General features: G+C 40.2%; 1 protein-coding gene across 4 annotated transcripts in view; it reads left to right on the top strand.

Annotated features, from left to right (window-relative positions):
* The window catches only part of SYK (spleen associated tyrosine kinase), a 275583-nt gene that overhangs the window by 30413 nt on the left and 220296 nt on the right, over positions 1-24874 (top strand). The gene's annotated exons all lie outside the window — the stretch shown is intronic.

Below are 24874 nucleotides of genomic sequence, written 5' to 3'. Positions count from 1 at the left end.
ACTAAATAGTGCTGTCGTCCAGAGTAAGGACCTCTTTTTAAATGCTATATTTCTGTGATTTGGAATTATTGTCCGTGTGTATTTATCTATGATCTCAATGGCTGATTTTTTTTTAGATATTTACAGAGCCAAGACGAGTTTTAACTGCTGCTAGGAAGCAATGCTTGTCTACGTTTATAGCTTTTTCCCCAAGTGGAATGTGCGCCGCTGTTTATTGTTCTGCGCCCGGTAATGAGTATCTGTACTACGAGAGGCACTCAATAGATGATACAGACCTTGAGTTTTCAGAAGAGTTAGAGCCGGGGTATTTGAAAGGCAAGCCATTATGCTGTCTTTGAAATCATAAAAAGTATTGTTTCAACCAATATACAATTAACGACATTCGAGACAAAGTAAAAAAAAAAGGCAGCCATTATCTGTGTATAATGTGGATAGGAATTCCTCCGAGAGTAGACTGCTGTCAGATTTTATGTTACGTTGTTAGACCCGACACGCATGAGTACTCCATATCGGATGTGAAGTTCATAAGAAATATAACACAGATGTTACAGCAAAGCAATTGGTATCTTCTGTTTCATTTTAGCCACTGTCTTAAATATTTCAGTCATAGACGTCTATGGATTACTTAACATTAGCATTTAACAAAATTACACAATTTGTGAAGAATTAGGGCCGTTTTTTCAAAAGCCATCCAGGCTAGATTGGACTGCAAGACTCTACAATGATGCAAAACCTGCTGCAGGACACTCAGGGCCTCATTTATGAGAAATGACGCATCGCTGCGTGAAAGCAGCGATGCGTCACTTGTCAGTGCGCACTCCTTGCGACATACCTGTTGCGTCATATTTAATGTATGACGCATAATGTCGCAAGGAGTTACAGATACGTCAGTATTTCTGGCGCATCTGTAAGCGCAAAAGTGACGCAAGGCCTTATAAATGAGGCCCTGAGTATTTTTGAGGAACAAAGGTCCCTAAGTAATAGAGTAAGAACCAATACTATAGAGAAACAATAATATCCAGGATTTATCCAATTGGGCATTTAACAATCTTTTTTATTTAAAAATTTTAACAGTAAAATATAGAAGATAAACCCTGCTGGGGTACTCCTCAAAAAGTGTTAAAATCATCGCGAAAAGCAGGCGAAGAACATTATGTGACAATCAGCAATGTGCACAATAGGGTCACTATTTCTAGAACAGAACACTAAAGCACCAGAAACTTATATATACAGATTGCCCTTGGTCCCCATTGATTCTTGAGTCTCCCTTGTGTTCTCTTATACTATATAAGGACATTTAGTGGCATTCCTTTCACATGCGTGCGGTGTTCTCCATGCAAATTATAGAGATTCTATGGGCTTCATTTATGAGAAATGACGCATCGCTGCGTGAAAGCAGCTATGCGTCACTTCTCAGTGCGCACTCATTGCGACATGATTGATGCGTCATATTTATAATATGACGCATCATGTCGCAAGGAATTACAGATACGTCAGTATTCCTGACGTATCTGTAAGCGCAAAAGTGACGCATTGCTGGAGTGTGTCACAAAAGTGACGCAACTCTAGCAATGTGTCCTTTCACATGGAGCAAACCCCATGTGAAAGGGCCTGCGTCAGTCTTACGCCTGCCATGAGGTAGGCGTAAGATATTGATGCATTTGCATCCTAGAAGTGGCGCAGTGAAATCTCATAGATTTCACTGCGTCACTTCCAGGACCCTTTCTTGCGTCAATACGCCCCCTTGCATACATTATACCTGGCGTAGGTATAATGTGGCGCAGGGGTTTACAAAGTGACGCATCTGCCTTGATGAGTCACTTTGTAAATATGGCGCAACAAGGCGCATTTTTTATGCCACTGCTGCGTCACAAAAAGTGACGCGCCGGCAGCATAAAAGTGACGCACAGCCTCATAAATGAGGCCCTAAATGCCTTAGGCATATAGTATCCAGACAATGCACTGGGGCGATATTCTTCCTGTGTACATGTACACTATTTAGTGGGAGGTGCACATTAATAGCACCCTGCGGACCTTTGCGAATAGAAAGATGGGGCGGATGATCCCTCTGGGTGCGTAGTAATTTGTATCTCAATATCAGTGTTACATCTCCCTCTCAATACTGGGACTGCACCACCCATCATAATGTAGCTGCTATGAGACTGCCTAGAGTGCTGAGTGAGATTGTCATATTCTGAGGTGCAGCAGCACTTGCAGGAGTACATTACTGCAGTCAGTGTTTACATATCACATTGCATGGTGCAGGACTGCTTCAGGGACCTGCTCCTGGAGCACTGGCATAATATGTTATCTGATACTGAAAGGTGTTATTATAATACAGCAAAACAAACAAGATGATGGACGGAATGTTGCACAATGGCAAAACATTCACCCCCAGTGACAGATCTGGGTTTAATCCATTGTTATTTTGCTCACCAAGCCACCCCAGTGTGGAGTGCAAAAAAACGATGGATTTAGGCCCAGATCCTTGTACTGGGGTGAATGTATGACATTGTTCTACATTCTGTCCATCAACTGTGTTTTTTGCAATTTTCACCCTGAGTGGGCTGGGTATGCTCAGACGTGAGTCCCGGGCTCTCCACACCACTGGAGTCAAGCTATCTAGGCTGATGAAGCTGATAGCCAGAAACCGGTCCTTGGATGCTTGATTCCGGTCTGGGAAAGACATGGCTTGGTAGTTCGGACTGGACTGTTCCCATGAGGCACAGGGTCAGAGCTGATTTGCATATAGCCAGTGTCTAACCCAGGATGGTGTGGAGTGCAAAAAAACGATGGATTTAGGCCCAGATCCTTGTACTGGGGTGAATGTACGAAATTGTTCTACATTCTGTCTGTTGCAGTTATTATAATACATACTAGATCTGCATTGAGCCAATACATTATTCGAAAGTGCAGTTGGGGCGTTTTTTGCATTTTTACATACAAAATATACAACTTGCAGACTGGAAGTTCACGGTGCTGCAGGTTTTATTTTCCACTCTTGTGGTGGTGGTGGTGCTATGCTGCACGACAGGAACGGGGAATAAAAAAGAGGGCATAGACATAGGATACACAGAAAATGTATTTTGAACAAAGGTTCGACACACATAGTCTTGACACATTTATGCATGTTTGTTTGCATTAATTAGTTCAATGAAGCCAGAGCAGTTGCCAGTGTTGATGCTGGTTTTGCTGTTCTGTGGGCATTTTGTCCTTGCTTTGCCTATTGATAGAAAAGTTCATTATACCTAATAGAAGTTTCGAAAAAATAAATAAAAGAGGCACAGTTGGGACAAATGCCGATCATTTTAATTATTGCAGTAGCACCACAAGGCAATACCAAATGTATAAGGTGTGTGATAAAAAAGTCAATGACATGCCATGGCTATATAACTAGAATATTTTATTTTGTGGCCAACTGGTTGTAATTCCCAAGAGTCTTAGCATCAATTCTAATTTTTAAGTAATGGGCATTGGAAACATTATTACATATAGTATAGCAATATCAGCTTCTGCCCAAGTCACCCATTTTTCACAAAAATGTACATTATCCCCTGAACATATTTGCTTTCAACAAGTACAATATTAAAACAAATACATTATCCCCATTTTGAGGAGAAGATTTTTTTGAGTCAGAGACAGGAGGCAATTGAGACACAATGCATCCCAGATCCCCCAAACTTTGTAAAAAGTATTATAAACTAGTTCACTTAATTTCAAAAGACACACAAACCTTACAGGAATAACATTAATACTTACAATGTCATTGTCAATACACATACGGTACATAAGAGGAGGTTTCTGTTTGTTCTGAGAACTGTATGTGATTCATTGTCTGTTTTTCAAAGGAAAGTCCCTTGATCAGTATACAGAGATGTCATACTTCCTCTTCCTTGTCGGTATGCTTTTGTAGACTGTTAGGCCTGTCTGTCTTAGGGTGGTCTTCCCCCCAACTGTTTACCTTACTCCTCCATTTTGTCTGACCATGTTTTTGCTGGCCTTAGGACTCTGATCACTTTCCCACTGCTAACCAGTGCTAAAGTACATGTACATTCTCCTCTAAACATTGTAATATTGGCTCATACCCACTTGGCCTATTTCAGTTACTTATAAGTCCCTAATAAAGTTGTACTATACGTGCCTAGGGCCTGTAAATGCAATGCTACTAGTGGGCCTGCAGCACTGACTGAGGAATCCACTTAGGTAGCCCATAAAACATGTCTCAGGCCTGCCATTGCAGAGCGTGTATGTGCAGTTTAAACTGCCAATTCGGCCTGGCAAAATAAACCTTTTCCCAGGCCTTAATCCTCGTTTTTAATACTTTTAAGTCACCTCTAGGGTAGGCCCTGGACAACAATGAGGGCAGGGTGCAATATATTTAAAGACCAGGGCATGTACTTTTAAGTGAAACATGTCCTTTTACTGAAAAAAACTCTTACATGTGTTTGTAACTACTGCAAGGACTATATCTCTGATAGGATAGCATTGGGATTACCTTATTACATTTTCTAAGTGTAATTTCCAAATTGAAAGATACATATATTTATAATATATATTTATATATATATATATATATATATATATATATACACACACAAAAAAAGAAACAGAGAACTCTGGGTAGTTTTCAAGTAAAAGCAACCACTGATACAGTGTTTCTTCAGAGAGGTATAGCTTTGTCCTGAAACAAGGGAGCATCCAGTATAAGTCAAAACAATACCCTTTGAGGCATAGAGTGACGCATACATTATCCAAAAAAAGAAGGAGAGAACTCTGGGTAGTTTTCAAATTTAGGTGGAAAGCAGTTCCTGTTAGAGCACTCTCAACACTAGCGACACACTAGATCTGATCACCTCAAACGTCTGCTTTTCTATCAAAGTCTTTAAGTATAGGATCAGCACAGTGCCATCAATGCCGAGATAGAAAAGGACAAAGTATTTTGCCATTTCTACAGCACAGTCTTTAAGCCTATGCCAGGTGAGCACCACAGCCCGGATGCTACTGGACTTCTCATTGGAAAGACCCGTTGATGAGATCCCTGACGATGACATAACATGACCTTGCACCGTAACCTCGTCGCATCTCAGTCCTGATGCATCGCTTTGGCTGCACAGCGCATCTTCGACACGGATCCATGCAACGCTCTGCAACCTGGATTTAGGGTACACTGGTCAGTAGGCCTAACTGGATCAATGTAGGTAGCCCACACTTGATCTTGGTCAGCCTGCACTTCTGAGGTTGTACCTGTCCAGTGCAACCAGATATCTCCAATTGCTACTTTGTGCTTTTTGAATTGTGCTTTTTAAAATTCAATATCTCCAGTTCTACTGATTGGATTTTGGTCTTTGTTTCTTGATTTATTTATTAAAAATGACTCTATGTTTTCTAAATCTTTGGTGGGCTCCTTTTGTGGTGTGTTTTCACAGTTATACTGTTTGAAGTTTTGCACAACTACTTTACACCTTGCCTCTAAGTTAAGCCTGACTACTCTGTGCTAAGCTACCAAGGGAGTGAGCCCAGGTTAATTTGGGGTTTGCTTGTTTCTTACCATGACAAGGATTGTGATTGCTGCTTGACCCAGGGCTCACATCCCAGTCAACCAACAACGCTATTTCTTACATAGACCAACGCAGAAAGGTTGTAGTAATAAGATGACAGACGTGTGTTCAAAGGAAGGAAGAACTTAAGTTGAAACACTTGGACCAAACCCCTCTAAATTAGTTGGCATCCTGGTTGGTGCCAGCATAACACAGCAGAGGGACAGTGATGGTAATATCTGTCAGTGACTCTTTCAGAAGAGATTCTCTTTACAAATGTGTTAGAATACAAAATGTTTCTTTTTTGGAGAGAAGTTCGTAGAATGCCTTCAAAATTTAACATAAATTGATTCAAGATAAGACTTATGGTAGGGACTGTAATATCTAATTCACTCTTTTATTGATAATGAACAAAACATACATGAAGTGATAAATTATCTAATTCCGTACTTATAAAACAATAGATGAATCTCTTAAAAAATATTTAGTTATGTTCTCACAACTCATTGCTTAATAAGTGAAATATTAGACTATCAATTTTCACCTTTAATACACAAGAAATTACCAATTAACAGCTGTATAGCCATAGTCCCCTAGTGAGCCATACTCAGTATTCCATAGGTTATTTCGATCATTACCTGAGGAAAAATGACTAGATGACTACACACAAATACTGAGTTGACTGTTCACACCAGCTGCATAATCTGAGTCATATCACAGGAAGCACAATTCTTCCTCTACAGAAGTTTGTATTATCCTGAACAGATTGAATTACTCCCAACTCTACATTATCATCAAATGCAGCACCAGGTTAAAAGGATTTATGCTTTTTATAGGAAAATGTTTTCTCTTCACAAATATCTGTTGTCACCATGGAATGTGATAATTTCTACAGAAGAGAGATTACCACTAATAGTGGGGTCATTGAAAGTGCGGTTGCTCAAGTGTTGTTAGTTGTCAAGATCAAAGACCAAACATTTTTGTTTGAGAATTTACAATACGTTTCAAGAATCGCACAAATTGCTACTCCACAAATGTGGTCTACCAGATCTTTTGTGGTTGTAACTTAAGCTCTGCAGGTAGGACAACTACGGATATGCAGGGAATACTGAGTTAGCGTGGGTTCCATAGTTATAAATATTTCAGTCTATTGCCGAACTGATTTTGGACCAGGAGTGGAGGTACCCAGTTGACCAGCCTGAGCAAGAGTGATCTCTTCTAGCTTACCCCAAATGGCCGATCTATCCCATTCATGGTATGTGTATTGGCCACTTCAGCCCTAGAAAAGAAAGTGGCCTTCTTGTGGCTGGTCTAGAGATTAAAGTTCATTTGGCTAGGAGATCTACATTCGCAATGGAGCAAAAATAAATGGACTGGACTGAGAGACGAGCATTGCATGTGGTCGACTTCAGGGGACAGGCAAAAAAGACTCTAGCACTTGAGGTGTCGAACAGTGTGTAAAGCAGAAAACATTTGCCACTTCAGGAAAGGATGCTTGGTCATTAAGACCTACTTGGTATCTGTATACTGATGATGAACTCTAAGGGGGGAGTGGCCTGTGAGGCAGGAGGCCTGCACTGTTCAGAGCTGTCTTTCATGAGACCATGAGACTTAAAATGTGTATGCTGTTGCTAAAAAATTGAGGTGCTTGAGACAGTTTATTGTGCTCAATGATGTACATTTATTTTGCCTAAGATGTCACAAGGAGTTCAGGCCTGCGCATGTTAATTATTGGGGGAAAGATGTTTTATTTTTCTCTTGAATGCAGCAATTAGCTAATATGTGTGTTTATGAATACCTTGTAAACTGTAGCCATGCAGTCTTTTGCGGTGCTACCAAATTTCCTGCCTATAACATGGGACATATACATTCACTGGAAAAAATTGGATAGACAATTTCCACGTGTATGTTGCTGCATCCTGGGGCGATAGGGCTGCATGGAAATGGAAACAGGCTATATGACATTGTGTTGTTTGTGGACCAGGTGAATGAGACTATGCAAATTGTTACTGGAAGAAAGGTGTGGGGAGTGATGGCAATGAAGGAATGCATGTAGGGCTTTTTCCCTATTGAATGAGAATTTGGAAGGCAGAGGAAGGTAGAAGGAGAATTATTATGTTAAAAAATGTGAAGGTCCTGATGGTTTTTAGATATGTGAATCACCTGTTGGAAGATGCAGTAAGTTTGAAAAAAGCTGACGTTTTTCTATGCTGGCAATTAGAGAGCAAGGTAGTGCGGTTAAGGGCAGGAGGTGATGTGTGCTGTTCGATGTTCGTATCCAATGGAACAACTACAAAGTGGTTAACTTGAATGAGAAAATAAAAGAATGCGAAAAGAAAACTATTATTTTAGGTGACGGGGCAAGATAATAGAGAGCAAAATTTCACTTTGCAAATCAATGAGAATGTACCAGGACCTTTTGAACATTATCACTAATACATTTTATATTTGTCTATTTTCTTCTGTTAAATGAGAAAAATGTTTTTAATGGTCTTGGAATGTTGCAGTAATTGGCTGTGGGATGGAATGTTCGAGGTAGGAGTCAGAGATGCAGCACATTGAGAGTGTTTTAAAAAGTGAAATACACGGAAAAATAGTAGGGAGATTCCATTCTAGAAATCATATCAGAGAGTCATGAAAGGTTACTGTAAGATTCTTTACTGGAACAAAGTTGTCAGAATAGGAATTTAATAAGATAGTAGGATTTGTTAGTAACCCTAGGTCATAATCAATAGGCAGACTGTTAGTGGGAATAGTATTATATGTGAAATTATCATGCCCAAAAGATGATACTGATCAGACAGAGGAGCTATGCAAAGCCCCTTTCGTTTAACATAGCTGGATTGCTTTCTTCTGCTAGGGAATCTTGTCCCAGAAACATACAGGCTAGAACAGGGTTCTCCAAAGTCGGTCCTGGAAGGCCGGATCCATGCCAGATTTTTAAGATAACTACATTTATCTCAATGGAGATATGCATATAATTTGGCTTGGATCCGTCCCTCCAGGACTGCGTTTGTAGAACCCTGGGCTAGAGAAGGTTGTTTCCACCGACCACCCAAAGCGCGACTTATTGTTTCAGTAAGTAGATATTATTATTTTCTCAGTTCAGAAATCGAACTCGTAAGGTTTTGATTCCTCACTACTCCTACATTTCCTTGCCTGCAACATGAAAACAAAGTCAATGTCCACATATGGGCTTGCTTAGCTTGCGAGTAGGCTATCACAAAATATGAGTAAGAAGTCATAAAATGGGCTAAGATAAAGGTCTTCTAATATGTCAGTGTTATTATTTGAGTGAAACTCTCGAGCTGTTTATGACCTACGTTGCAGGCCAAAGACAGCGTTTGTTTAGAAGATTATTGGGAAATTGATCCTCATTTTATATTGTATTTACTTGCAGGGATGGAGTCTTTTTGCATTTGATGCGCTTCATCTCCACCAATTGCCTCACTTTCCCATTCCCTCCTACAATTGACATTTCCCCGATACCCTATTTTATCTGTTATTCATGCCTTTGATGGCCATGTTCTCCAATGTGTACACATATATTGTACACTATGTTCCTATTTACTTTAGACCAACAATATCTTTATTGAGAGTGCGGCATTGTTCAATCAATCAATCAATCAGGGGTTTGTAAAGCGCAGCTACTCAACCGTGAAGGTCTCAAGGCGCTGAGGAGGCTGCTGATCCGTCTGGGCCTGGAGGTTCAGTTGAAGAGCCAGGTCTTGAGATCCTTCCTGAATCGGGTCTGTGACAGGGAATGCCTGAGGTGGAGAGGCAGGGTTTCCAAGTCTTGGCAGCGAGGTAGGAGAAGGATCACCGGTAGAACCCAGAGCATCCGCTTCCCCCCTTTCTTCCTGGGTTCAAAGGACATTATCTGCAACATCACCCAAGGGTCTTCTCTCAGCCCCACCCTTTTCAACATATACATGGCCCGACAGGCCACCCTTGCCAGAGCCCATGAGATGGCCATTATAGCTTACGCGGACAACACTCAGCTCATCCTATCCCTGTCCTCTGACCCCACCACCACCAAATCAAACTTTTACAGGAGGGTGACCAGCATCACCAGCTGGATACAGAACAACTGCCTCAAACTCAACATTGACAAAACTAAGGCACTCATCTTCGGGCACAATACCCCCCCCCCCCCCAAGGAACTACTTCTGGTAGCCAGCCCAACTTGGCCCCACACCCACAAAACATGCAAGGAACTTAAGCATCATACTCAACAGTAAGCGCACGATGAAGAAGCAGATAAACACTGTCTCTTCATCATGTTTCCTCATTTTAAGCACGTTGAATTTTTTTTTTCAAATGTCTACCCACCAACACCAGACCTGGCACCGTCACCCACGGACTCATTACCAGCTGCCTGGACAATAGCAATGTCCTCTAAATGGGGATCACCACACAACTTCTAAACAGACTCCAGACCATTCAGAATGCAGCAGCAAGGCTCATCCTCGACCTCCCAAGGCGAACCCACATCACCCCCACCTCAAAGCACTACACTGGGTCACCATCAACAAATGATGACAGTTCAAACTACTCATCCATGCCTACACGGCCCTCCACAACAAGGGTCCAGCCTACCTCAACCACAGAGTTAACTTCCACCAGCCTGCCAGACAGCTGCGCTCTGCATCTCTCTCCCTGGCTCATACACCATGCATCAACAGAAGCAGGAGCAGCGGCCTCGCTTTCTCCAACCTAGCGGCAAAGTCTTGGAACAATCACCTACTCCAGCTCCGGACAGCTTCGACCCTGCAGGAGGTCAGGCAGGGCCTGAGACCTAGATGTTTGATGGATAGTCCTCAGCAGCAGTTCTTCACCACCCCCTCAGCACCTAGAAACACTCACGGGTTATAAGCAGAGCTCTATAAATCATGATTGTTGATTGATTGATTTATGAGGAGTCTATCTCTCATTCTTCCTCCATTTTAATAAAATACTCAAGGCCATTATGCAATTCATGGTAATTTCACTATATTCTGCAGCCTGAAAAACAAGCACATTGCTTGCATGTCACCTTTATTTTCATGGCCTGCCCAGCATTTATTTTTCATCCTAAATGCTTGCAACGTGTTGTCATGAGCTTCGTCGGTGGAAACCAGCAGACACCACAGTAAATAGGGTGGTTGTTCTTCCACTAGGCTCATGGAGGCTGAGGCCTCCTCCCCCTGAACGCGCTCACGGACTGCCTGCCTAGATCTAATTGACCCAGCAGAATGGTGGCCTGTCAACTCAGAGTAAAAAATGCATCTACTATAAACAGCTCAGAGTGTTTTATTTCGTAGCATCTACAATAGTGTGACTTGTTGTGGGGGTTATCTTAGAGAATGTATATTTCAAAAATGTGCATCTCAGTATTCATGGTAGCTGAATTTAACTGAACAACAGTAATTAAAGCCTCTGCTTGAGAGTGACTCAAAATGCAGTGTATGGCATTCCAGCCATGGAAGAGTTAATATATTACTCTGATTCAGAGTAATGTGGTATTACCCATAATTTACCATCCATAGCTAAATCAGGGCTATTACCGCTTTTGCAAGATACGATTATAAATAGTACTAATACAAGGCCTCACAAGCTTGACAAAAACCAATAATTTTGCCATTTTATTGTAAAAATATTATACCAAGTTTCATATAGTGCACAGTATATGCTCATGCAGTGCAAGTCCAGATACAGCACCACATTTGGCAAGAGCAATACAAGCTTTCATCGTGCATTGAGACTGGGTAGTGCATATGCAGTAAAGGCAGTGTTAGTTTCCCTCACTTACACAGAGCACCTCTAGTGCAGGAAACAACAGTGCAAGTGTCCGTCACAGAGCAGTTCTAGTAGAGGCACCAGCACTCTAAGCTTCCACTGCACCCACCACACACACAGCAGTACCAGGATCAAGCTCTTATCAGAAATCTGTCGTTATATTAACATTATGTTGCTGCTGGGTACAAGCTAGACTTTTGGATGCATGATGCTTCCATGCTGTGTGTCATCAGAAAGCTGAATGTGACCCAATAAATTGCTGTACTATGTGCCATCAGAAAGTTTAGCTTTTATCTATGCGAGACACTGTTCTAGTCATCAAAATCAGTGCATCTATTATATCCTTGTGCTTACAGTTAACAAAAATCATGAAGCTGAGGCTTGGCTGATACACACACAGGATTTTAAAAACAGGGTTTTTATTGTGAGCCAAAAAGAATGTTGGCCCCATGAGTTACATTTTCTCTGACCCTGGACCCTTGTAGATAGCTTATTGTGCCATAAACGAGAAAACAGTCTGGGGTCTTACTGACACACTTTGGGCTAACTCACTGGAATCTGGCCATTATTGAGTCTGCTCCGAACCCACAAGGACAACTACTGTGTAATTTATATACATGATGCAGGGCCTATGCTTCTGAGAACTCTTTATTACACAGCACTCTGTAAAATGAATCAAACAAATATTGCATACATGGGTAATAGCACAAAAGAGTATTAGAATTATAAAAAATTTAGAAAATAGCTAACATTGTAATAGTTGTTAGCTTACCTGTGCATGACGTTTAAGCAAGTATTTAAAAAAATATATAAACCTTTAAAGACTTTCACAGAGGTTAAGACCATACACAAACAACCTTGCTGTAAAAACCATGTAGATCACAGTGGCAAGGTAGTACATTCATATGTTACCTAGTACATTGATAATTAAGCATTCACTGTGGATTGAAGAGTGTTTCATCTTTATTCAAATAATATATGTATTGTTTATAAGCAATTTGCTGGCAGACACATGGATTGCACTGTGCTAATACATGACGATTCTGATTAGGTTGGGACATTTGGATTTTTTTTTTTTATAAAATACTTTATTGATTTTTTTAATTATATACTTCAACAACAACACACGAAAAACATTGCAGTGATACCCCATTTCCCTACCCCCAGGCCTCTCACCTTGAATCAACAGGTAGCTCATATTTTCGAACACAGTTGAATATCACACTATGGCAGAGATACGTCAGGATGCAGCCGTGCACATTCCAGATATCCAAGGAACTGATCACTCTGTCCCTTTCCCAATCTACTACCCACCTAGGGTCCACCACTAGACATCATGACTTCACTGCCCTATTCTCCCATGAACCATCCCCTTCCACACTGTCTCGAATTTCTTTGGGCAGTCCAGACACTCAGACACTCATGCACTAATTTCTCCCACACACATCAGACATCCATTATTTGGACCAGTCATGTAGGAGTGGGCTCATCACACTCCCCCATCTCCATGCAATCTTCCTTTTCTCTAACAGAAACCCAAAATTTCTCAAGATCATCTGAGGGGAAGTATTGTCAGAGGTTCCCCATACCCCCAACGATATCAATGGAGCCTGGCACACAATGGGCACCTCAGTAGCCACCCCTAGCTTACCCTTCACTTCCTCCCAGAACAGATGGATCCTGGGGCGCGCCCACAGTGTGTGTGGAAAGACCCCCTATGGCCGCACATTCGCAGGCATGTATCGCCCACTACTCTGCCAATCCTAAGCAAGAGTTTCCTCTTATAAAATATCCAGTGATGAATCTTAAACTGGATCATATGAAAATTTGCCTGTTTGGCAACTTCCCTAGATAACTGAAATGCTTTCTGCAACTCATCATCCTCCAACTTCCCCATATCTATCCACCAGTGTTCCCTGAGGCATGTTAACTTGCCTATTGTGTTGTTCATGAGTTTTTGTATGTAAGGTAGATTGCTTTTTGTCGTCTAGTGGCCATCCAGGAGCAGTCTCTCCAGGGGAGATTCCTCAATTGTTTCATCCTCTGGAGCAGCCGCGGCCCGTGGAGGGAGTTATGGTGGGGCAGGGAGGCGGGGAGCGGGAGGGGCAGGGTGGAGGGTGCTAAAAACCGGCATATGGATAATTGCAGGTAAGTAAACTATTTAATTAATAAAACGAATTTCGTAGCTCGCACTGTATCGCATTTTGCGATGCAAGGCGCCCTACGAAATTCGTTTTATTAATTAAATTGTTTACTTACCTGCAATTATCCATATGCCGGTTTTTAGCACCCTCCACCCTGCCCCTCCTCCTCCCCGCCTCCCTGCCCCACCGTAACTCCCTCCACGGGCCGCGGCTGCTCTGGTGTAAGTTGCACCCGCTGGTCATGTTGTAGTTGATAGTATTTAAATAGCTGTGTGTGCCATGCCATACTCCTCTCTGAAATGAGCAAACAACACCATACCGTATGCACCTCGTAGTGTAGAGAGGCCGATGAGATCCCACTTCCTGAATCCGTGCAGAGTTGTAAGCAACCTCAACCTCATGCCCAGCCATAGCGGGGGCATTAAATTCTTTCCCCACCCCATTTGTTTATGGAGAGTACTCTGGACCACACACACTGTTCTGGTAACCACTGGGGCATGTGGGCTGACTTTGCCACCATAAAGGGCATGGAGATAGCCCTTGACGTACAAGGCCTCCTTGTCATGTCCGTAGGCTGTGTCTTCCAGTGCAGCATATTTCCACTCGTTTACTATGATGACCTGAGTGGCCTCGTAATATTTGCGGACTATTCTACCATCATATGTGGATCAGGTTGCAGAGTGCCACACGTGGTGGTCCACTCTTTCACTGCAATGTCTGCACACAGCAATTGAGTTTCTGGAAAAATGCCCCCGTCTCCGTGTGCGGACTATTCTGCAAAACATACGTAATCCTGGGGAGAGCAATCATCTTAACCTTATTAGTGCCTATTGAAAATCTTTCAGTGCCAAGCCATTTTATGACTTTTTGGAGTGCTTTGCTTTCAAATGCTTTAGGTTCTCTAATTGTGATTATAATGAAGGGAAACTATATGTTTTTGTTTTCAGTACTTCCTATCAATTTATATATAAAACATACATGTATAAAACACCCTGACAGCACATGACATAATTCAAAATGGCCAACAGGTGATTCTGAAAATGATAAGTGTAAATGACTGCATTGGTAGGTGTTAGAAATTGGGTTTCTGGTTGGCAGAGGTATACACACTGTCCAAGAAGGGACTACAACCTTAGTCAGCGTAAGTGAGAAACACACTTTAAATTAACTTGTGGTCACACTCTGGTAGCTTGGCAAAGAACAGTCAGGCTTAACTTAAGAGGCAATGTGAAACATATTTGTGTACACAACACACAGTACCACAGTGAAAACACCACAAAAAACTCCACATAAGTTTAGCAAATATAGGATTTGTTTTATAAATAAAACAAGACCAAGCGACAAAAATCCAATCAGGTAGCGGTCGAGATATGAATTTTCAAAGATTAAATGCAAACATATCGCTTAGAAGCAAATAGTGCTCAAAGAGGTAATTGAAAAAAAAACATGTAACAACACCAACAAGGGATATTATTATAGAAAAATCTGTTTGTGAATTTCCTCACATTTAGTGATGTTTATCAATTGCATTCACATCTAATTTAATATCAATGCAAATAGCATGACATATTCAAAATCAAAAAAGACAAACTGATTAACACGGGTGTATCCATGGAAAAGTTGTATTTACATTTAAAAAAATAGGATACGATTTAACATGCAAAGAGGTTATCTATAGGGCTTATCCACAAAAATGTTTCAAATACATCGATGCTGTGAAGTCCATTAAATGAGTTAAGTTGATGTTCTTAAACAGACGCCGATGTACTGGATGCCCACTTTCTCTATGTATCCTGAGGATGTCTGATGAACATTACAAACCTACTCTAATGAATGTTATCAACAAGAAAAATGGGAAATGTGTTGATGGTTTGATCTCAAAATGTTTTCATCCAGAGACCGTCCTCAGGACTGCGTCTTTCATATGAAAAGCCGCTTATAGACATTAAGATGAATGATATATTAAAAAGGGGATACACCTGAAATCACTTTAAAAACACAAAAGACAAAAAGTGGGCAACTCCTGATGTAAAGGAAACCACCATGATGTGGTTGAAGAAAACAGCTTCTCCCGTTCACATGTCCTTGGCCTAAGTGATCACTGCTCTTTATTTCTTGAAATCAGATCTCCTCCAATGCTCCTTTTAAACAATGTGCCATGTCCAGATGGGCTGATGAGCCTTGAAAGATGGTACACGGTGTATATACAGTGATATTAGGCCCATCTTTCAAAATACAACAGTAGACAAAGATAGGTAAAAACAGAAGTAAATTGCAGAACATTAGATCTAAACTGAAAGACGGTCCGTTCTTCACATATATGGAAACAAGATAATCTCTATATTTCTGAATTAACAGTGGACCTCATAAGGTGGCTACAGTCTGCCATTCAACAAAAATAATAAGACCTTTTTTGACACTATTAAATCTCCAAATTCATCAGTTTTCTTTAATTGTCAAAATAAGGTCAGTATTGGTAGATCTTAATGAAGGTTTGATAACATCAAATAACCCACCACGTAACGTCTTTCCCGGTGTGTTTAAGTTGCATAAAGTGTTCAGCGAATGGAGCATGTTCTACCTTACATCTTATGCATGACTGATGTTGCATAATTCTTTTTCTTACTGGTTGAGTTGTTTTTCCAACATGAGGTACACCGCAGGGACATTCAATGTAATAAATTAAATTTGAGGTGTTACAGTTGGAAATGTGCTTCATAACACAATGAAGATCATTTACATCAAACTCCTTTATTGTTTAGGTGGTATTGTAGGCTACATAGTTATTACGTTTGTAATGGTCAATAACAGGTGTCAAGTGTAGCATTTGTTGAATTGTGGGAGTACATGGTTCTATGTATGCTTTGACCAAACGATCTTTTAAATTTGAGCCTCACTTCCACGCAAATAGTAGTTTCTCACTAAAGATGGAATCTACAGAAATGTTTCAGTATTTTTTAACAATCCTTTTGGGTTTTATTAGAATGTGTTTCAAACATTGACACACATACTAAGTGGTATTGTTTAGGTTTATCTCGTATTTGCAGTAGTGCTGCTTATTGGTGTGCCAGGCTTTTTTCAATTATCTCCTCAGGAGTCTTGAGAGGTAAATTCTTGGTCCTTATTTGTCTTTTAATCTAAAAGCTTGGAAATTAAAAGCCAAATTAGGAGCAAGGGGTTACCCCTCAAGATACATGATCACAGATTTTAAAATATTGGTATTATATGATAGTTACAACACTTCACTTAAGACATATCACTGGTAATGAGCCCTAAATGTAACTATTATCTCTTTGGTTACTTGAAGTAAAATTGGAAGTGTAGCAGTGTACAGAATTATAAGAGCATCATGTAGATCTGCCTGTCCCCAATGGTATGTGATTCTATTTATTGCATTATCTCTTGATGCCCTGTTTTGAAAAGGTGTAAGTGGTCTGATGTACCTCATCTCATTTTAAAATGTACGAAGACGGTTCTTTCTTTCATCTATTATTGTTCTCTTTTCCATCTCCAATATAGCTGACACTGTGGCACAATATATTTGCTATGTGCCGTTAGGTAGTTCACTCAGCGAGATATTTTATTAGACTGCTATTTATTCCTCTTCTGGTCCCCCGCACACAGATTTCAATACCCTAACCCTTTTCATCTATGATCAATCTAGATAACATTGACAGGAAGTTCTATGTACAAGAAAAATGACAGCCCTGTCTTAACCTTGCTGATCGTGGAATGTATGTTTAACCTTGATTATGAACAAGCAACAGTCTATGATTACTTACTTGTGGAGACCTGAAAAGTATAGATACATTTCGGTACTAAATAAAGAAGTCCCAGTTGTAGACAAGGTGGTAGGTTCCAAGATGTACTTTATTGTAATAAGTTCCAAGTAGTAGATAGATGGTAAATTGTAGTAAGATGGTAAGTAATAAGCTATAATGGTAGCCCCACCAGGAGCAGCTTCCTTCTGCTCAGCCTCACATCTCCAACTGACGCTCTCAACCAGTCCACACTCCAACATCCCACGACATCATACATCATTCTTCAATCATGCAGGCTGAACAAAAAGAAGGTATTGATATAAAGGAGGAAGAGAAGAAATAACCTTACAACAATTGCCAGTCCATGTCAATATGCTTTAGTACCTGCCAGAAATATATCAGATTTTTCCTCTCCAATGTGTTAACAAAATCTACTGCCATGACTTCCAGCAACAACTTATACAGGGACCTAAGACCTATGGCTCCTGTCATTCATATGTCTGCTTGGAGTGAACACCTCTGAACTGACTTGGCCAACGTACAGAACAGTGTATTCAATGTAACAAAAAGTTTGGAATTAACATTGAGAACTAAAAAAAAGACAGTGGTTGTTACAACTTTAAAACTTCTTGCTGAGCTTTGATAAAGCATGATCGTACATTCGGTGCTGCTACCATTTAAGAATAAATTAAGTAGCTAATATAAGATTTCTAAAATTATTGGTCATAACACTGTCCTCGACCTCTGTTTGGGGCACACCTACATAGATTATCTAAAGGATATTGCATATCACACACCCTTTGGGCAAAAGGAAAATAGGCAGGTGTCTCTCACTTTTCTCGACGACAAGTTATGCTCATCCAGATTCAAAATATCATGAGCCAGACATCCCTGCCAGAGAAATTCTTATCTGCAGGAGTTGTATGTATATGCGTCAACCGCGACCTTGGCCCCTGAAAACAGTGGACACACACAGATGTTGTTTTATTTATTACAAACGGTTATTTATTATTAACAATCGGCACATACATCCAATGTGTAAGTATGATGGAAATAATTATGATTCTTTCAGCTGTCATTAGTGCAATGCAATAGTCACTGTGCATCAACAGGACCATGGTGGCAACAGCTTATGAAAACTTTATGTATAATTTGTTAGTGTTTTAACATTCTCAGGCCCCTAATGTAAAAGTGCAGTAAAAGGTTTAAGATGACCCATCCATCACTTAGCCCAATCTAAAATTAGCTAGTTTAATGATTATTTTATTCACTATAATAAATGCCTGAACTGGATCTGAATTTGTTCTAGAAACCGAATAGCTCATTCAGTGGGTGACCCCAATTGTTTTAAGTGTGATGAATCACGTTAGCTGCTTGTCCCTAGATCTTTGGAACAGTTTAGAAACAGGCTTTTAAGTGACATCTAAAAATAGACCAACAAAGCTGAAACATATATGGGCTTGCTTTTCTTGCTGAATAGACAAGATGTGGCTTACCAATGCTAATGGGACTATCCTTTTTTACAAATTCAACAAACAATGGCCTGGAAAGCATCATAGTGCATCAGTGGCTAAGGTGAATTCGAAGTTACGTGTTAGTTATTAACACAAATGCAAAATGAAAGGATGAGTTAGTAAATAAAGACTAATTGGTTTCATGGATACATACTAAAAGATGTCTTTTGTTTTTGCAAAACTATTTCAAAAGTTGCAAATGTCTCTCTTTGTGCCTAATGCACACAGCCAAGTAATACTGATATAATATACCCAAACCTTTCTTTCAACTGCCACCAGTAATCATCCCTCAACTAGTGGTGCACCACCACCATTAGGAAAAGGGAGAAGCAAGGATTCCCAGTTATTATCCATAATTACTTCACATGCTTTCAGTGCCACCATTATCATTGTCACAGTCAGCACATTCACTACAACAGCCACCTTGTCAATACCAGCAACATCAGCCATGTCCGATGAAACAGCAGGAACTACACCAAACACTACTGCAACTGTTACTGCAGCCACAGACATGCAAACATCTGCCCCTGTGCCCAACGTCACAGATTTTGATTCTGCCCAGTCACATAGGAGGTTTCCATTCAAACAGAGGGTTTTCAAAGTGGTCACTCCCATGGAGATTGCTGCTAAGACATTGGGCTGTGAAGCAATAACCTCGTCCCCCCCTTTCCACAAACAGGACCTCTATCTGCAGCAAATAATCAAGCAAATTGACAGCAGCAATAGTTTTGGTGAATAAATTACTTTAATGAGTGAAAACTTGCAATAACATAGGGAGCTGAGGCCCTTTCTACAATAAGGCACTGCATAGTGGTGCATGGGTGCATACATTTGAGGATAAGATACCATGTGCGACACCTGTCAGAAGAGATGACCAACAGAAGGGATGTGAAGTGTATTATCACTGAAACGCACACTTTGCTCCTAATATCCTTCAAAGCTATATGACAGTGATGGGTGTCTTGGAAGCACATACACATGCTTTACAGCAGGGCTTGAAATCACCCACTGATACCTTCCCGTGCTCAGTTCATCCATTCTCCTCCCCCTTCAACCTCATCGCCTGCCACTCCTCACAGTGGTATCACCACCCAGACCTCACAGCAGGTCTGCACGCACTGCACAACTTCATTATGCAGGTCACACACACGATAATAAACACTTACTGATTGTAAGTAAATAGTTAAGCAGGGTGATTGATTACCGTGAGTATCGTATGCCTTACTTAGAGAGTAGTTATGGGACAGCATGGAGCGCCTAGTATTTGTCAGGGTTTGTTTGCACTACTGTTGTGCTTATTTGTTTAAATGTTGAAGGTTGGTGGGTTCTTTGTGTTTATTTAAATTGGGGAAAACGAGCATTGGCATTTGTGTTCTTTTTTATTCCTAAATGCTATATTAATCTGAATAATGATAGCTGATAGGTTTATCCATATTTGTTAATGGTACTGACATATAATTCAAAAACATTTATTTTTTTCATTTACACAGCTACTACGTTGTATGTGGTACTTTTGTAGTTACCAACTATTTTGAGTAGGAGGAACATTAAGGTGCTATTTTCTACTGACCTTCTACATTTCCAACAACTTATAATAGAGTTATACATTTTTCCATAAATGAATATTCGTCATGAGATATTTGCCCTGAATTTAGCATGTGTTAATTCTGCATGTGGAAACACCATGTATAAAACCGCATGTGGATACATACGTGCTGAAAAACTCGTAATCGGGGTAAGCAGAATTAATGCACAAAACCATGCAGTGGGAATCTGCCTGACTCATGATAGGGGCCTTGGTGTAAAATAAAAAAATACCGACCGTTCAGTTCCGCCTCCAAGCTCCATTTAGTGTTTCAGTGCTCAGTATATTTCTATACAATATACATCATTGCTGAGATGTACCTAAGAGAAAAGTAAGACACATATCACTGGTAGTGGTGGATAGCAATTCGAAGTACCAAACTGCTATGTTATTTCAAAATGATGACAACCAATGTTTTTCAAAAGTGCTTTTAATTATTTTCTAAGTCACGATGGATAATACACAATACGTTCTGTTGAGCAAGAATTGCAAGAAGCAATACGACCAGCAGCATGTTGCCAAATGTAACCATAGTTCATATCCCCACTTTAGATTTTACTGAGACTTCTTATTAAAAGCAGTCAACACGTGTTTCGTGTAGCTGCTGTTCCGCTTTCTCAAAGCTTTGAAGGAAGTAAACCAAGAAACAAGTTACAAAAAAGTGCAAAGCCTCATTAGTGCTTTAGACAGTGCATAATTATAACATAATAAAATACTATATTTGGTTAACCAATCAGCAACACTGTCACGAATACTCTGCCAGGACTATTCATAGATGCAATGGAAGAGTTCTGTTATAATTCATTAAGGATAGAGATAAACTACATGTTCACTTATTTAATGGGTTGAAAACATATGTATGAGTCCCATTTTCTAACCAACTTAAAAACCATCTATGTTTATAATTAAGTTAGCCATTGTTGGACTTGGCCTCCTCTGCAACATCAACCCCAAATGTTTTGCCTTCACCCTGCTATTTTTCTGATTTAGTTTTTGCTGGCCTTGAGAATCTGTGTCCTTTACCACTGCTAACCAGTGCTAAAGTCATTGTTCTTACTCCCTAAAACATGGTAAAATTGGGTAATGCTTGATTGCCATATTTAGTTTACTTACAAGTTCCTAGCAAGGTAGTATACCATATACCCCAAGGCCTGTAAATTAAATGCTACTAGTGGGCCTGTAGCACTTATTGTGCCACCCACTTAAGGAGCCGTTTAAAACGTGCCCCAGTCTGCCAGTGCAGCCTGTATGCAGTTTTGAACTGCCAATACGACTTGCCAAAATAAACTCTGTGCCAAGCAGTAACTTCCTTTTTATTACATATTAGTTACTTCTAAGTTAAGCCCCAAGCAGCCCATAGGGCAGGATGCATTGTAATTAAAAGATAGCGCATGTACTTTTATGTTTTACTTGTACTAGTAGTGAAAAACGTACTAATTCATTTTTCACTACTGTGAGACCTACTTCTGCCATAGAATAACATTAGGTTGTCTAATAACATTTAATACAAGCTTACTATTGATTGGTAACAGGTGGGTAACTCAAGTTTGGTGAATGAGAAATTGTAATATTAAATCCTCTTTAATGATAAAAGTCAGATTTTAAGTTACAATTTTGAGATGGCATTTCCTGCCCTATTTGGTGCCTGGGGCCTTTTCCAGGGTCACATGACTAGGTACAGTTGCAGTTGGGCTTTGCATGCTCCTTCCAGACAGCCACAAAATAGAGGGATTAGATGTGCATGGATAGTCCCTCTCTGTCGGTATTGGGAGGGCGCACATGGGCACAGCCCCACTTGCAAATCAATAGGCAGTGCTCTGACTTCACACAAAACTTCACACTAGTCCATTGCAGCCAGGCTGGAGCCAGGGTAGGGAGGCATGAATTCCAAGAAGTACAAAGAGAATCTCTGGAAACTTTTCTTACTTCAAATAAGGCACCAGGTATAAATATAGGACTCTCAGACCCACTTTTCAGTTCACTTTCTGGACCTATGGCAGGACTCTCAGAGGCCTGCTGTGTACTTCAGAAGACTGCTTTGCTGCACCTGGATTGCGGCACCAGGAAGTACTGTTGTCCAGCCTGAAGCCTTCTTTGAACCCTCGGAGGTTTGCACCACTGCCTGAACCCAGGACTACCAGAGTGACTCCAAGGGCTAGTTGTCTGGCCTCCTGGTCAGTAGAGCCTCAGGTATAGAAAAGGCTCTAACCACCTTTACCCAGCCTGAGTGAGTCCTGACTCTCCAAGTGGTGTCTCCCCAGTCCTGGACCCTTGGAAGTGCTGCTAAAAGTGCCCAGAAAGCCAAAAGCTAAAAAGTGTTCTGAGAACAGAGAGGAGACCTGGACCTACCAGCTCATTGATCCACCCAAGGTGCATTGCTGGTTGGCCTGACTTCACAGCAGCTCCTGATGCGTTCTTCTCTGCTGTATCAAATCCTGTTCAGGCGCTCTTCGCAAAAGGAGTATCCAACCTCATCGACTAAAGTCTGCAGCTTTGTCCCACTCAACACTTTAAGAAGGAGAGTAAGTCCAAATATAGAAATCCTTACTGTGACTTCATCCAGCGGCACCCTGACAATTACGTCTCCTGCTCGTACTCCACTGGTAGCGCTGCTCCACTGAACTATACCTTCTCAGACATAATTATTCCACAAAATGTATTCTAAGTCCGAAGCTAAGTGCTGACCCGGCCCAATCTTCTTCTAGTATTCGACACAAGATCTGACATTTGTTCGACTTTGCCCAGGTCTCATGCCACTATATGTCAGTGGTACTAGTTTTTCCATAAAAAAATTTAAACTCATAACTCCATTCTATTGAATTGGTTTTTGTCATTTTGGTGTCAAGTAATTTATAGAAATTCAATCAATCTATCAAAATGTACTCTATTTTTCTACATTGGTGTGGAATTTTTCATTTGTTGTGTTTTCACTTTATTACTGGTTGTGTGCTGCATAATACTTTACAAATGTTAATCCTGATTGTTTTTGTTCCGAACTACTAGAGAGGTAAGCACTGGTTAATTTAGGGATTTTTTGGTTCACCTTGACAAGAATTATGGCTGTTGCTTGAGCAGGGTTTACACCCTACTCAACCAACAACTCAGTTTCTCACAGCTGTCTAAAGGTTTTTGATTTTAGTAGTTAATTACTTCTTAACTCTAGGTATACCTATTCTAAAGGGTTTAAATATCAGGATACTGTGTCTGAGATACATTTTTGAGGTTATTCACAAAGATAACTTACACTTGATAGTAATTCATATATATTTAAATTAATTAAATGTTTAATTCATTCAAAGTTAGGTTAATAATACTGTACGATTTTTTTTATATTTTATCCTATATTTAAAATAAATCTATAAGATAAATTCAATTTTTTTTCAAGATTAATACACTTTTTAAAATGTTTCCTATGCTTTACCAAAGGTAGATCTCTGTCCCTGTGTCCAGTGCTGGACTTACTCCAGCTCTGAACAGGAATACATGTACTACTGTTTCGGGTTATTTTGCGCTGTAGTAACTATAAAAGTGCAGTTTGAGAATAGGAATGGGCTCACTCTTTTGTGGGTGGGTGCACATCCCTCCACAAATCCCTCCCGAGCCCTCCCTAAAATTCTCCATAATCGTCCTTAAATCTCTACCATGTAGTAGTAAGTGTGCCCCGTTTTCTAGCCACTACCCCACTCCATCCTACATATACTACTAAGCTGCTAACTTACATGTGTGAGGATCTCCCAATAGAATAGATGGGAGAGGTGGAGGTGGATTTTACACTAGTAGGTTTGGGGTTTGTGAACTGCATTTTGTAGTAAGTAGTACTACTGTAGTATAACTTTACCTACTGCAGAATACACTTTGTAAATTAGGCATTGTGTCTTTAATATTGCTTGCAAGAATATTGTCTCATTAGTTGTAGATTTTCCTTTATTAATTTCAGTGGGGAGATTTTTTTGTAAACACTATTTAGAACACAATTTGTATGCTGGATGTTATTCTGACCATGCCATTCTGGTACCATGCTCTAAGGTCCCCTTTACATAGATTATATACAAAAATGGCTAGCTTTTCAATATTTAAAACTGTTGTCTGCAAGAACTCTGCTATTCAGCTCTGTGGTTTCCATATGTGTGAAAGATAAGCTACGCAGAACAAATGACGACAGCCTCTTATGATCATAAATACAAGACCATTTGGGCATTGTGTAAACATTTAAGATGCATTCAAACAAATGCCTAACTTTTGCAAATGTAGAGAGGATCAGGTTATGTTTGTATTGGGTAAAGATGCTCTATGTGACTTGTACTTGTATTGTATATTTTGGTATTTACTTTACCTAAAGCACACAAAAATGACACAATTATGTGGCCATTTGACAAAGGCTTTTAAGAGTATGTGAAATAGTACTACAGGAGTACCACTTCATAATCTTATAAATGCCTTTGTAAATTGGCCGCAAAATGCTCAACTCCCTATTAGTAAAAGTGTGAAGTCCTTTCTATTTGTGCTTATTGTGTGTGAATATTCCTTAAGTATTACCATTTTAGTTGTTTTGAAG

This window comes from Lissotriton helveticus, chromosome 2_1 (assembly GCF_964261635.1).
Source record: "Lissotriton helveticus chromosome 2_1, aLisHel1.1, whole genome shotgun sequence".
Lineage (NCBI taxonomy): Eukaryota > Metazoa > Chordata > Amphibia > Caudata > Salamandridae > Lissotriton > Lissotriton helveticus.
The sequence above is the reverse complement of the archived record's forward strand: the minus strand, read 5'-3'. Positions and strand labels throughout refer to the sequence as shown.